Source organism: Bos taurus, chromosome 16 (assembly GCF_002263795.3).
Source record: "Bos taurus isolate L1 Dominette 01449 registration number 42190680 breed Hereford chromosome 16, ARS-UCD2.0, whole genome shotgun sequence".
In the NCBI taxonomy this organism is placed as follows: Eukaryota; Metazoa; Chordata; class Mammalia; order Artiodactyla; family Bovidae; genus Bos; species Bos taurus.
The window spans coordinates 74075875-74090734 of NC_037343.1; the positions used below are offsets into that span (position 1 = coordinate 74075875).

General features: G+C 43.8%; 1 long non-coding RNA gene across 1 annotated transcript; it reads right to left on the reverse strand.

Moving 5' to 3' along the window:
- Positions 1-9320: 9320 nt before the first annotated feature.
- Positions 9321-14284, reverse strand: LOC112441794 (uncharacterized). Its single transcript, XR_003029661.2, has 3 exons — positions 14095-14284; positions 11663-11854; positions 9321-9609 (listed from the first exon to the last, which is right to left on the reverse strand). It is a non-coding gene; the product is annotated as an uncharacterized lncRNA (long non-coding RNA).
- Between the last annotated feature and the right edge of the window lie 576 nt (positions 14285-14860).

The following is a 14860-nucleotide window of genomic DNA, read 5'->3' on the forward strand; positions in this document are numbered from 1 at the left end:
CGTAGCATTTCCCAGGTAAGAATACTGGAGTGGGTTGCCATTTCCTTCTCCAGGGGATCTTCCCGACCCAGAGATCAAACCCACATTTTGCATTGACAGGTGGATTCTTGACCACTGAGCCACCAGGAAAGCCCCATATAAGTAATAAGTAGTAAATAATGATAACCATTGAAACAGAAATAAGAAACTTTCTAAATGGCAAAAGAAACAAAAATAATCACAAAGGACTTTGTGTATGCATCATGTCTATTTATAGACATCAAAATCATATATATGTACATATTTGGAACATGAAACTGGCGTTTTTGTAGGTCATAAGCAGTAGTCTAGTAACAATTTCACATGATTCAACAAAGAGCAAGCAAATAAACTATGTGACTGAACTAAGGAAAAGTATTGATTATATTAATAAAAGCAAATGGGCTTTTCTCACCAATTAAAATAAAATTTTTTTCTGATCTTAGTAAATCAAAATCCATGCTGTTATATGAGACATACTAAGAAAAAAAAAAGGTGAATCAGAATGGTTAAGAATGAAACTTTAGATGAAGATATACCAGTCAATAGAAAATAAAAAGAAAGTGAAGGACATGATCAGTATATCAGAAAATAACTTTCAGGACTCCCCTGGTCCAGTGGTTAAGAATCCACTTGCCAATGCAGGGGACATCGGTTCAATCCCTGGTCCAGGAAGATCCCACAAGCTGGGGGTGGGGGGAACTAAGCCCATACACCTCAACTACTGAGCCCGAGGCACGAGAGCTGGTGTTCGGCAGCAAGAGAAGTCACAGCAATGAGAAGCCCATTCACCGCGACTAGAGAGAAGCCCCCTACTCTCCATAACTAGAGAGAGCTGGCACGCAGCAACAGACTCAGCACAGCCAGAAAGAAACTAAAAGAAAACAAAGAAAATAGAGCTTTCAAGCCAACAAATATCAAAAGAGATAAAGGCCATTTTATAAATTTAAAGAGTACAATTTATAATTATTAATATCTATGCAGAAAGTAAAATTGGACCTTTTATAAATAGAAAATATAGGAGATAAAAGAAGGTGTGAACAGATGCTATAAGTCAAATTATTAACATGAGATTTTTTAAATCAAATCTCTTTCAAGAAAAAGGGATTGAAAATTATTAATATGCAAGACCTAAAAAAATCATTAATGTTGTCCACTAACTGTATATTTAGCTTTGTATCCCAACAATAAAAAACACACTTTTTATTCATTTCCATTTGGGTGGTTTACTAACATTTACCATTTTAAAAACACAGAGAAAAACTTCAGCTAATTTTAGAAAATAGAAACAATAAGCAAGTCTTTTTGACCAAAAAATGCAACTAAACCAGAAATAACAAATTATCAAAAATCTCTCTTAAAGACTCTTGGGTCAAAGGGAAAATACAAAGCAAAATTGTAGAATTTCTTGAAGTTACAATAATGAAGATACTACGTATTTGTAAAACTCAGAGTCATTGAAAAAAACTAAACAATAACTGAATTTAGTAAAATAGCAGGATATAAAATGGACTGATATAAATCAATAATTGTGTCATATACAAGCAATAACAAATTAGAAATTTTAATGGAAGCGACAACTCCATTTATAAAAACAAATGAGAAAAAATATCTAGACATAAACCTAACAAAATGTCCATAAGTTATACCTATAAAGCTTTTATGCGAATCTAAAAGATACAAAAGTAGATACAAACAGTGGAAAGCTGTACCATGAAAAATGATGAGAAAAAATGCTAGATCCAGCAAGTATGGTAAAATGGTGACCGTTGTTGAATATGGATGACGAATACATCAATATTCATTACAGTATCTCCTCTTTTTTTGTATGCTGGAATATTTTGTAATAAACTAATTTAAAATAGTTAATCCTGGTTTTAAAAATAAAGATATTTAGGTTCTAGCTCCATGCTATCAAAGCATACCTATATGAATTAATTAAAATGATTTGATTAAAGTTTTACAGTCAGACTTAAGCTAAATCTCTTTGGAGTCTCTACTTAATAGAAAATTAATTGTACGTGCATGTTTTAGTACTTTAGAGTAACAGCTGTTTCTTTCTACTCTCTGGTTCTGGGCCTAATGAGGAATCACATTTCTTCTTGCCTCTGCTTCTGAGGACAATATTAGGTAAACTGAGAAGAAGGAAGAGAATTACACAGACTGTCAGGGTTACTGACAGAAGTGCCCCGAGTTCCCAGGAAAGGGACCTTCACAGAACACCTCACCCCTAATCATGCTTCCAGGTAGGGCTTGTGCAATCCAGGTGCGTGTCTTTATTCTCTGAACTGTCCTCTGAGTCGGTGTGCTGTGCTGAGGCACTCAGTTATGTTCAAATCTTTGTGACCCCATGAACTGTAGCCCACCAGGCTTCTCTGTCCATGAGGATTCTCCAGGCTGGAGCGGGTTGCCATGCTCTCCTGAAGGGGATCTTCCCAACCCAGGGATCAAACTTAGGTCTCCAGCATTGCAGGTGGATTCATTACCATCTGAGACACCGGGGAAGGTAAACCTGCTCAAATGCTTTTCAATGACAAATTCTTAGCCACATTCTGCCGGGGTCCAGCCCCGGCTGATCCAGGGAGTTTGAAGCGGGGACGGCGTCGGCGAGGATCAGGATACAATAGCTTCAATTAGATATTAATTAAAGATGTAAAGACTAATAGAATGAGGATAGCTCAGTAGGAAAATTCAGTGGAGAAAAGAGGCTGAGTAGCTTGGTTTACGCGGGAGACCAATAAAACTTCAAGACAAGAAGCTTGCACCACTTACGTAGGCCGCAGGCGTCCTTCCGTTCTCCCGAAGGAGAGGAGACACTGAGGCCTCCCCGGTCGGATCTTAGAAGCCCAGGCATAATTAGTAAGCATGGCGGGTTCTGCGCTCCAGATGGAGACTCAGCCAGAGTGAGAGAGAGAGTGACATGGGGAGACCAGTATTTCAAGAAACTGATCCCCATTCTTTATTTTCCATGGTCTACTTTTATACACTGAGATGTTATGCAAAAGACACGTGAGGTCAGCAGTCCTGACTTTTATCAAAGTCAGGTGCTTCATACAAATGTATACAGAGGTCTTATGGGTGTTACATCATCTTCTGTCCAGGGGGCCTGCTGACAATTTATGACCCTCTCCTTGTGACAGCGGTCAGTCAACCAAGACACTTATTTCTCCAGGGGTGATTATTCTTAAAACAGACACCACCCAAATAAAGTTACATTCCTATAGGGTGAGGGTGTAGTGGGTTTTAGTTAAGGAAAGAATTTACTTAGCCTAAGGTCTAACGTGATTAATATCAAAGGTTAATACTTATTTCTTTTATATATTCATTAATGTGTATAAGGGCAGGGGATGTGGAGACTTAGCAACAAACATTGGCTCAACAAATGAAAAACCCTTCACCAATACAATTTCTAATCAGCCCACTATACTTATACTAATAGTTTTCTAACTTTTCTAAGGAACCTGTTTTTAGAAGGTTTAAAGCATCTCATGCCTCTCACTGTTGGGAGGCTGTGGGCGATCACATGTGGCTGGACAAGCCTGTCAGGCAGGCTAGAGAACCTTCAGAGGAGTTTGTAGGTTAAAACACTCTTGTCACGCCCAGGAGTTTTTATTAACTGGAGCTCTAGGTTAACTCCTTCTCCGAAAGAGGTGGTGGGGGACAGCCCCCCATAAAGTCAGAGGTGTAGGGGGGAGCACAAAGTAGTAAAGCAGGCAGGCTCTGGTTATGGGGGGTAGATGCTCGAGGATTTCCAGGGGGGACTCCTGAGGCTCAATCCCGCCTTTGCGTATCTGGAGCCTCCTTCCTCATGACCTTTGCCACAGGCGGAGTGCCTCACTCTGGCCCCCAACAACATTCCATGCTTATTCTCACTGAAAATTCCAGATAAATGCTTTTACTTTTTCTTGGAGTTAATGTTTGCTATTCTTGAAACAGACAGGAGGAGAGGGGGATGACAGAGGATGAGATGATTGGATGGCATCACAGGGGATGACAGAGGATGAAATGATTGGATGGCATCACCAACACAATGGACATGAGTTTGAGCAAGCTCCAGGAGCTGATGATGGACAGGGAAGCCTAGCATGCTGCAGTCCATGAGGTCAGAAAGAGTCAGACACGACTGAGTGACTGAACTGAACTGAACTGAATATTTGTTTAATATCATTTAGTTCATATGATGTAAGTTTTTCAATATATTTCAACAAAAGTCTTAAGATCTGAAGTCTTACTTAACCTTCATTTATTTTTTAATGGGCGAAGTGGTGCTGGAAGAGCTAGAGCTTTGCCCATCATCACAAAACTAATATGTGATGAACCCAGAATTTTGATTTTGAATTTTGTGCTCACCCTACGGTAATATGTTACCACTAATCAGTGTACTCATTAATCCCTGGGAACGTTTTGAGTTGAGCCTCTTGATTTTAATACCAGGCTCCCTTCCCCTGCCTCCTCCCCCTCCCTGCCCCTTTCCAAGTCTCTCAAAATTCCATTAACCTTTCAGGATTTGGATACAAAATCCTTCTTGATCCCTTGAAGCTTATGTGCTCTTTTTCTCTCTCCTCTGAACCAGCAGAGGATGTTCAGTGTCTTCTGGAGCACATGACATAGTCTGCCTAGGGTGGTGTTATTCTGTGCACCCTTGACTTACTGGCAGAGCCTAGGTCATACTTTATCTTTCTGTTCCTTGCCATTGGACGCACAATGGCACATGCTGCTGCTGCTAAGTCGCTTCAGTCGTGTCTGACTCTGTGTGACTCCATAGACGGCAGCCCAACAGGCTCCCCCGTCCCTGGGATTCTCCAGTCAAGAACACTGGAGTGGGTTGCCATTTCCTTCTCCAATGCATGAAAGTGAAAGTGAAGTCTCTCAGTCGTGTCCGACCCTCAGCGACCCCATGGACTGCAGCCCAGAGTACTGGAGTGGGGTGCCATTGCCTTCTCCACAATGGCAAATAGTAGGTGTCATATTTAACACATCTTTGGGGAAGGACATGGAATTTTGCATAATATAATTCAAAGACCTGCCTTCTCTCTGAAAGAGTTCTTTCTTTATAACAGAAACTCATATGGGAAGTGGAAACCATTCTTGTAGTAAGTAGTCAGAGTCATATAAACTATAAAAATAATACTGCTAATAGTAATAATCAGTGACATCATAATAATGGTAATCGCATAACCCTGAGTTATAAGGTTCTTCTGTTTCAGGTTGTAATAATGCGTATCAGTCTCATTCATTTCCCCAATATGCCTGAGAGCCAAGGAGAGTGTTGTCACTACAGTGTTAACAAGGGAACCCAGGGACAGGAAACTTGGACTCCCACTTGTGTTTCAGGGCCAGCCCCTCCACTTATTCCAACAAGCTATTTAACCTCCTGAGAACTCAGTCGCCTCTCCACCCTTTACAAAATAGAGATAATAAGACAACAAAATTTGCCAGCTCCTTGTAAAGAATAAATGAAATTGAGTGGGCAAAGTTCTTGGCACCGCATCTGGTGCATAGTAAGCAATCATTAAAGGATATCAGTAATTATTGTTATGAGTGAAGAGAATGAGACCTAAGACCCAAGATGATTAAGTGACTTGCTTAAGATGGTATAATGAAATCTAAATAAAACCTGAGTTTTTGCTTCCTGGATTGCATTATCAACTCCCTCTGCCCCTTAACTGCCCTCCACCCACCTTAGTCTGACTAATAAAGGGTTTCACTGGCCTCTGTCCCCAGTTCCTGGGAGGTAGCCTCTACAATTTGGAATTTCCCAAGTAATAGGAGTGTCTTTGTTATTCATCTTTGGTTATGTTTACTAGGATAGGTTATGTTTACTAGGTAGTTCATGCTAAGGAAATAGGTTATATGCTATTGTATATGCTAAATTTTAGGTTATCATTTATGCTGAGGAAAATATTTTCGGGCTTTCCAAGTGATGCTAGTGGTAAATAACTCACCTGCCAATGCAGGAGCTGTAAGAGGCTCTGGTTCGATATCTGGGTTGGGAAGATCCCCTGGAGGAGGGCACTGCAACCTACTCCAGTATTCTTGCCTGGAGAATCCCCTGGACAGAGGAGCCTGGTGGGCTACAGTCCACGGGGTCGCACAGAGTTGGACACGACTGAAGTGACTTAGCACAGCACAAGGGAAATATTTAGGATGGGAGCTGGCAGGGCAGAAAGACTAATTGTGTATTTAGAGGGCTGGGGCTTTGATCCACCATGATACCAGACCAACCCCTGGAGAGGGGAAGGGGGCTAGAGATTGAGTCACATGACCAGTGACTTAATCAGTCATGCCTATGCAGTGAAATCCAAATGCAGCCTATGGACACAGATGTTCAGGTCAGCTTCCTTGGTGGGCAGTACTCTACACTGCCACATGTCAATGTGTAGGGGAGTGGCATATGCTGACTTCACAGGGAGAGGACAAAGGAAGCTTTGCTTTTGGCACCCGCCCGGACACTGCTGTCTGAGTCTCCCCTTGGGAGGTTTCTCATCTGTTTCCTTTTGCTATTATACAATGGTAATCATATTAGAGTGCTCTCCAGAGTTCTGTGTGTTGTCCTATCATATTATCGAACTTGAGGGGACAGTGGGAAACCCTGAATTTGTAGCCAGTTGGTCAGAAGTGAGGGCAGGCTGGGGACCTTGAAATTTGTGGTTGGTGTCTGAAGTGAATGCAACTGGGTGGAGGACTTTGCCCTTGACCTGTGACCTTTTGTCTTGCTCTGCTCGAGAAAACTTGGCATCAGAAGTCTTGCTGTCCCTTCACGCAGAACCTCAACAGGGTTCAATGCTTTATAAGGGACATGCTTTGCAGTCTCAAAGTTCAGATCTGTTTAAAATTGGCATTCTTATTTATTGTTGCTCGTTATCCATGCATAGTGTTAAAATATGATCACGTTGGCCCTGTACAACTGAACATTTAGGTCATGATTATATCGAAGTCAAAAACTGAAAAATTATTCATGTCTGGTACTAACCCTGTCAGGGGTTCTCTTCTTTCCAAAAACCCTTCTCCCATCTCTGAGCAAATTAATTCATCTGCTCAGTTGAGAGGAGGGAACCAAGCAGAGGCCTCTGCTGTGAAGGCACCAAGGGGACGTCCACTAGGAAAGCTGGATCGCACGTGTTGTGGCTCTGAACATCCAGCTGGAATGGCGAGGTCGCCAACAGCATGGAAAGCGTAATTAGCGCCCTGCAGAGACTCGGGGCCGCGAGCCCACCACATCTATTTGCAGTTTCACAACTTACTGAGGACAGCATCTCTCGTATTGAGGTAGCCGCCTCCTGTCTGCTCCTTTGGCCCTAATGTATTTAGATAGATTCTTCTTCCGGAGGCAGAGCCCAAGTTCATTAGAATCATGCGTTCTGCTTCAAAACCTCCCTTAATCTCCCTAGGTGCTCTTTGGGGTTTTTTTCCAGTTGTCTTCACTAACCTTGGATGTGGGTATTTAGGAACAATGCTAATGCTCTTAAATTGCTTTGCGGTCTTTTCTCCTGGATTATGCTGGCAGGCAAAAGAAAGAAACACCAATTAAGCCCCAAGAGCCATTTTGCAAATGCTCTTTCCCTTAAACCAGAGAACGTCTAACTGCGAACCCAAATGGAAGAGATACAGAATGGTGGTGAGGTGTGTTATGCCTGCCGACTCTCTGAGGGATCTAATCCTTTAGAGTGGGCATTAGGTAATGCTTTCAATGCAGTATTAAGAGCCAGAAAAAGAGAAAGAAGACACTTCATACGCTTTGGATAATAACATGTTGGTGCTTTAGTAATATTCATCTTAAGGGGTATTTGTTATTCATTATGTATAGTGCATTTCAAAGTTCTGCTTTCCATTAACTCTTTCTCTGAGCAGACTGCAGATAGTTTTAAAAGCTTTCTGTTAGAAGAGCCAGCCTCAGCCTAGATCCTGAATTTGCTTGGATGTTGGGGTACTTGGAGGCCCTATAGTAAGGCAGTGATGAGTAGTAACACGGGCTGCCTTCGGGAGGGGAAGTAAATGGCTTGGAGACAGGAGTGAAAAGTAGCTATTTCACTATTAATTTTGTGCTTTGTAGCATATGACTATATTACCAATTCTAAATATATATAATTTTAGAAGAAAAATTATGTGGCCACAGTAGAAAACAACACTGTGGTTCCTCAAAACACTAAACAGAGCGACCGTGTGATACAGCAAGAGAGAAAACCCCAAGCAGAGCGACCCTACGATACAGCAAAAGAGCTGAAAGCAGACACTTGAACAAAACTCTGTAAACCCATGTTCACAACAGCATTATTCACAGTAGCCAGACAGTGGAGGCAACCTACGTGTCCATAAATGGATGAATGGGGAAATAAAATGTAATATACACATACAATGGGATCTTATCCAGCCTTGAAAAAGAAGGCAATTCTGACATGTTACAACATGAATGAACCTTGAGGACATTGTGCCGAGTGCAGTCAGTCACCAGTTTCCTATTTCTATGAAATATAAGGTGATCACCATCTCTCTAGACTTCAGAGACCCTGTGTTTTTATACCTCATGGTCCCTTTTGTGATTCTTTAAATTGGGAATACTCAACAGACGATGCTTTCTGACACCAGTTTTCTGACACTGAGTGTCCTAAAATCCAAATCAGTTATGATGCTAAAGCACATGGAGTTAGTGTCAGAGCCCATGAACTAAAGGGCCAGCTCCTTGACAAAACTCTCTTTACTTCAGATGCCAATTTCAGTGGGACCACAGATTTACTACAAATTTAAAGCCTCCCTAAGGCTGCTGCTGCTGCTGCTGCTGCTGCTGCTAAGTCAATTCAGTTGTGTCTGACTCTGTGTGACCCCATAGACAGCAGCCCACCAGGCTCCCCTGTCCCTGGGATTCTCCAGGCAAGAACACCGGAGTGGGTTGCCATTTCCTTCTCCAATGCATGAAAGTGAAAAGTGAAAGTGAAGTCGCTCCGTCGTGTCCGACTCTTTGTGACCCCATGGACTGCAGCCTACCAGGCTCCTCCGTCCATGGGATTCTCCAGGCAAGAGTACTGGAGTGGGGTGCCATTGCCTTCTCCTCCCTAAGGCTAAAACTCCCTAAAACACTACCTGAGTTTCAGTATTTCTCTAGGATGACTCACAGAACTCAGAAAAGAACTGATTACGATTACCATGTTAACATAAAGGATGTAAATGAACAGCCAGACGAAGAGATACACAGAACTAGACCTAAGAGCATCTGTTCCTATGGAGACAGGGTGAATACCTTCCTCTTCACCATCCTAAATATATTCACCAAACAGAAAACTCCCCTGAGCTTCAGTGTCCAGAGTTTTTATTTGAGGTCTCATTAAATAGGCATGATTGATGGAATAATTAATCACATGATTGAACTTAATCTCCAGTCTCTCCTCTCTCCCTGGAGTTGGGGGTATGAGCCTGTAAGTTCCAATTCTCTAATCATGTGCTTGGTCTTCCTGGAGTGGCTAGCCTGTCTCTTGAAACTATTGAAGTGCTCATCCAGAAGTTACCTCTTTAGCAAAAATTCGGGTCAGAGAGACTCCTTATGAAATACAGAAACACTCCCACCAGTCTGGAAATTTGAAGTTCTGTGCCAGGAAACTGGGGACAAAGAACAGATATATTCTTTATTATATCACACATAGCAATAACTCAATTTTGATTCCTCCAGTTAAGGCTTCCATAATGGTCATATAGTTGGCTATATTCTATCTAGGATAGAAGAGAAATCAGTTTTTCCAGCTCTCAGCAAAGAGACAATTGAGAAAGCATGCCCTCAGCAAAGCCATGCTTTGTAGTTGGTTTAAAAATCAATAAGCTAAAATGCAATGTATCCTTTGTCTCTGGCTAATGACCAGCCATGGGCTATGGATAAGCAGTTTCGAATTCAGCCCTTGGAACCTGAGCTCCTGCTGGTGAGCCCTTGGATCTCCTTTCCTCTGATACCTCTTTAAGCATCAAGCAACTGTTTAATGCAAGGTTCTCGTCTGTTCTTTTCTCTTTCTCTTGGTCAGTGGATTAGGCAAGATTGATTTTTCTGCATGGCTGGGGAAGGCCTAAGGTTAAAAGATAAAAAGGTAGATTCCTTTTAAATGTAATTTAGATTTTTTTTCTCCTGATGTTAGTTCTGATATCAACCACAGAATCCCTTCAATGTTCCAGAAACACCTGGGCCCCAACTATAGCTGCCAGGGCAGGGCAAACCCACCTTCCAACACAACGTGGCTGAGTGGTCCAGGCAGAATTGCCGCCAGGTGCCCCCTTCTCTCTCCCTCCTTCCCTCTTGCTACACCTATCTTTTCCCGTCTTTCTCCTTTTCTTTCTCTGATTCTGCTTGCAAAATGCAACTAGAAGTCTCACATGTTTATTCTACATATTGTTCTTTCCGGACAGTGTGTATTTATCTTTTGCAAACTAAGGAGCTCAAGGGAGAACTGTTTCTGAGTCAACCAGATGACAAAAGACCCAATCGATTCATCCAGAGAGTCTGTCAATTCAGCAGCACATCATTGGCACAAGTAGTGTTGTGGACAAAGCAGGCACCTGACGGACTCCATTTTTCACTTTTTGTCAGGCTTCTCTTTGGCAGCCAGTAGACCCTATCCAAAGACCATGGAAGATGTGACGAACAACTTCTCCACCCCAGGTGGGTATCTTTACACTTACCCCTGCAGTGTAGGCACAACATCCTCTCTGTGAAATATCACCAGGTGGTTTTATAAATGCCATCTTACAAGGGCTGGAGACTCCCTGGAGCCTGTGGCAGAGTGGAGGGGGCAATGGTGTGATGCTGGAGGTGGTATGGTGCTGACAGAGCAGGAGGGTTAGAGATGTGTGGGTGAAGGGAAATTGATATTCACTGAGTGAACGGGGATAAATAGGGGAAGAAAGCTGAGCACTGAAGAACTGTTGCTTTCCAACTATGGTCCTGGAGAAGACTCCTGAGAGTCCCTTGGACTGCAAGGAGATCAAACCAGTTCATCCTGAAGGAAATCAACCCTGAATATTCATTGGAAGGACTGGTGCTGGAGTTGAAACTCCAATCCTTTGGCCACCTGATGCGAAGAACTGACTCATTGGAAAATACCCTGATGCTGGGAAAGATTGAAGGCAGGAGGAGAAGGGGACGACAGGATGAGATGGTTGGATGGCACCACTGACTCTATGCACATGAGTTTGAGCAAGCTCCAGGAGATGGTGAAGGACAAAGAAGCCTGGTGTGTTACAGTCCATGGGGTCACAAAGAGCTGGACACGACTTAGCGGCTGAACAACAACGGTGACGGGGAAGAAAATCTCAGAAGAGAACCTGTAAACACAGTTGATTCAAGCTGAGCAACGCTTAAGAGGAGAGCTTGATCAGACTCTCACACTGTTCTCAGTAGACCGATTTGAAGGGTCTTAAGAGCTTGTGTCCCAGGAAGGGGCAGCATATCATCATGACATGCTTATGTGGGACGTGGGGATGAGAGACAAGGGTTCATGCCCTGCTCCACCATCCCTCTCCTTCCTTCCTTTTTCTCTCTCTTCCTTTTCTCTTTCTTCTTTCCATCCTTCCTTACTTTTTTTCTCTCTCTTCTCTTTCCTTCCTTCACTTCTTTCTTCCTTTCTTTCACTATTGCTAAGATTGAAAGGGACACTTGAATACTACTTACAGTATCTTAGCCATGCTCAGTTGAATTCAAAGAGTTGGCTTCAGTCCAGCCAGCAAGTGAGAAAGCTTCTGAATGCTGGGATGAGGTTTCAAACAGCCAGCTGGATGTCACTTCCCACCCCAAAGCCTCCTCCACCACGGGGTCAACAGGCAAGGATGGTGAGTTCGGTCCCTTTACCAAACCAAAGTGAAGCTACAATATAGAAATAAAATGGAAACCCTTATATCAGTAATTGGGAGACATAAACAGAAGCACACAGATAGAATGGATGGAAGAGGAAACTGGAGGACTGAGGACGGAAAAATCTGGATTAGTCAGAGTTCTCTTGGTGGCAGGTATGAGAAGCCCACCTTGAGGAAGCTTCGGTGAAAAAGAAGTTTATTGGTCAATCCAGTTAAACTGCCTGAGGGCACACTGACTTCAGGCCGGCTGGATGAGATTCTCCAGTGACACCAGTGCTCCCCCTCTTTCCCTCTCCTGCCCTTCTCTGGTCTGGCCTCATTCTCGGGCATATTCTTTTCTTGTAGTGGCAGGAGTACCCCAGCATTTCCAGACTCAAGCTCCATCTCATTAGTACCAGGAAACACATTCCCCGTGGGCTCCCGTTGGATCGGTTGGACCCGTCTTTCCCCCAAGACTAATGGCTGGGGCCAGGGAGACAGGATGCTCTCACTGGGCGTGCCTTCACCAGGGGCTCACCTCCAGAGCCAGGAGGGAGGTTAACCCCACTCAAAGCACATGGTCTGAGAGTGGGCAAGGAATGGGCCTGCTTGAAAAAACAGGGATCTTCTTTGCATAATAGAAAAATACAGGCAGGCCAAAACCATCAGATGTCCTCCCCAGATGCCAAAAAGAAGCCAAATTCATAAAACACTGAGTCAAGGGCAGTCATGTACCACGTTCTGGAATCCACCAGGAATAGGCTAGATTTACATGAGGCCTCGGGGTTCCCCAGTGGCTCAGAGGTAAAGAACCCACCTGCCAACGCAGAAGACAGCAAGAAGACTCAGGTTCCATCCCTGGGTCGGGAAGACCCACTGGAGGAGGGAATGGCAGCCCACTCTAGTATTCTTGCCAGGAGAATCCCCATGGACAGGGGAGCCTGGTGGGCTACAGTCCATAGGGTCTCAAAGAGTCAGACACGACTGAAGCGACTTAGCAGGCAGGCAGGCATGTGAGGCCTCAAGGCTTATATGACAGTTGCCCAGACCACATTTGGTATAAGCATCTCTTCTCTGATAACTGGTTCAGGGCCTCCCTGGCCTGCTTCTTGCTGCTCTTGAAAGAAACTTGCCCTTTCCAGGTGAAGCCCAGACACCCCATTCCAGAAGGGAATTCCTTTCTAGAGTTCCAGAGTAGCCTCTGTCCTTTTTTTTTCTTTTTTTTTAAATCCTCACAAGCTCTGGTCTTACAGACTCACCCACTCCAGCCTTCTTCCCACTTGCCTACAGCATCTTTCTCTATTGATGTTACGTAGTAATCAGAAAGGATCGTTTTGATAGCCATTCTGGGGAACATAGCCATTGGAACAGACGCCACTCTCACAGACACATGGGAGACGGCTGGGGACAGAATGGGAGTCTAACAGTGTGGCCCAACAAACCAGAAAAAAAAAAAAGGTGGAAAAGAGGAAAGGATGGGTAGCTGCATAACAGGTTACATTTACCAAACTCTTACAAGGAAAGGGGAAAAGAGCCGTCGTTACTGGAAAAGCGATCTTTATTTAAACAGCTCACAGAATCAGTGGTCTCACCCAAATGCCAAGCTCTAACAAAGGAAACACACCAATATGAGCACAGAAAAGAGAGAATAGAGCTGCCGGATCCCGGGCTGAAAGGGCTAATTATTAAAGCTCTGTCTAGGTCCTGTTGATATCAATCCTGGCAGGGCATGGTGGCTGCTGCCAGTGGAGAGGAAAAAATTACCCAGGCTGACGCCTCCAAATAATTGATAATTTGCCTAAATGAACAAATCAAGTAAGATTTAATTGTTGGCAGGGATTGCCACCCAGGAACAGCAAAGTATATAATTGCTTAAGCCTTACACATGGCTTTCCGCGCGGCCCCCCCCCCCCGCCCTCCCCCTTCCTTCTTTCTAAACCAAGCGTAATTGTTTAATGACATTGATGGGGGAATAGACTCGTGACATTATAAATGACACGACAGAACTGTCACTTGGTGACAGCTCGCTGACAGCCCAGTGAGAAATTAATCATTTTCGATGCTTTATGATTTGCTCATTTAATGCCACAAATAAGCTCCTGCTGTAAAACCACATATAATCTCATCCCCTAAGGGAGAGTTTGATTGTTTCCCACCTCCTCGAGCAGGGTTGGTGGGGGCCCAGGATGAATGGTCGGGAATATTGGGTGGTGGTGCCCTGGCACCTCCCATTCTAGGGAGAGGCTAGAAATTCCCCGGAGAAATTTTTACCTGAGCAGGGTCCGAATTCAGTTTTCTCACTTGCCACTTGTTTAAGGAAGCTTTCAAGGGGAAAGAGCTAACCGGTTTGGACTGATGCTAATAAAGACAGAAAGCTGAGAAAGGGAGAGGCTATTTTTAGCCAGGTAATGGGGAGTAAATGGGGCCACCCTGTGATATGCTAAGATCCACCTGCACTCATTTCAGCCTGGAACTCCCACACTCTCTGCTGGGCAGACATCTGTTAATTGCTTCCTGTTGGACTTCACTTTGACATTTGGAGAAATGGAAGGAGCCCGCCTAACTATTTTTCGGAAAGGATGTCTCTGTGGAGTTTGGAAGACAGGGAGGAGAGGAGGCGAGGTGGATTTGAAGCTCGCTCTCTGCCTGGGTTTGCTAAAACCTTCCACACACTGTGCCAAAGGCACTTTGGCCTGAATTTCATTGAAAACCCCGGTGTGGGGCTACAGGCAATCAGAGTCTCTCACAGCGCTGCACTGGCCTGTACTCCATCCAGTCTGAACACAGGCTTATCTCTCTACCCACCTTTCCCTACATTTTACTCATCTTGTAAACAGATTCTTGAAAACTTTAATAAAATAAATTTTCCAATTAAGGACCAAAAAAAAAAAAAAATCATCTGGTGCAGAGGAGTCAGTGCCTTCCTGAGGGGACAGTTCGGAGCAGCAGGATCCTGGAAACCAAACTTCAGGGGATGGAGGTGGTAGCTGTAGCGTACACTATCTTTTCCTGCCTCCTTTGCCTCCTTTTTTAGGAA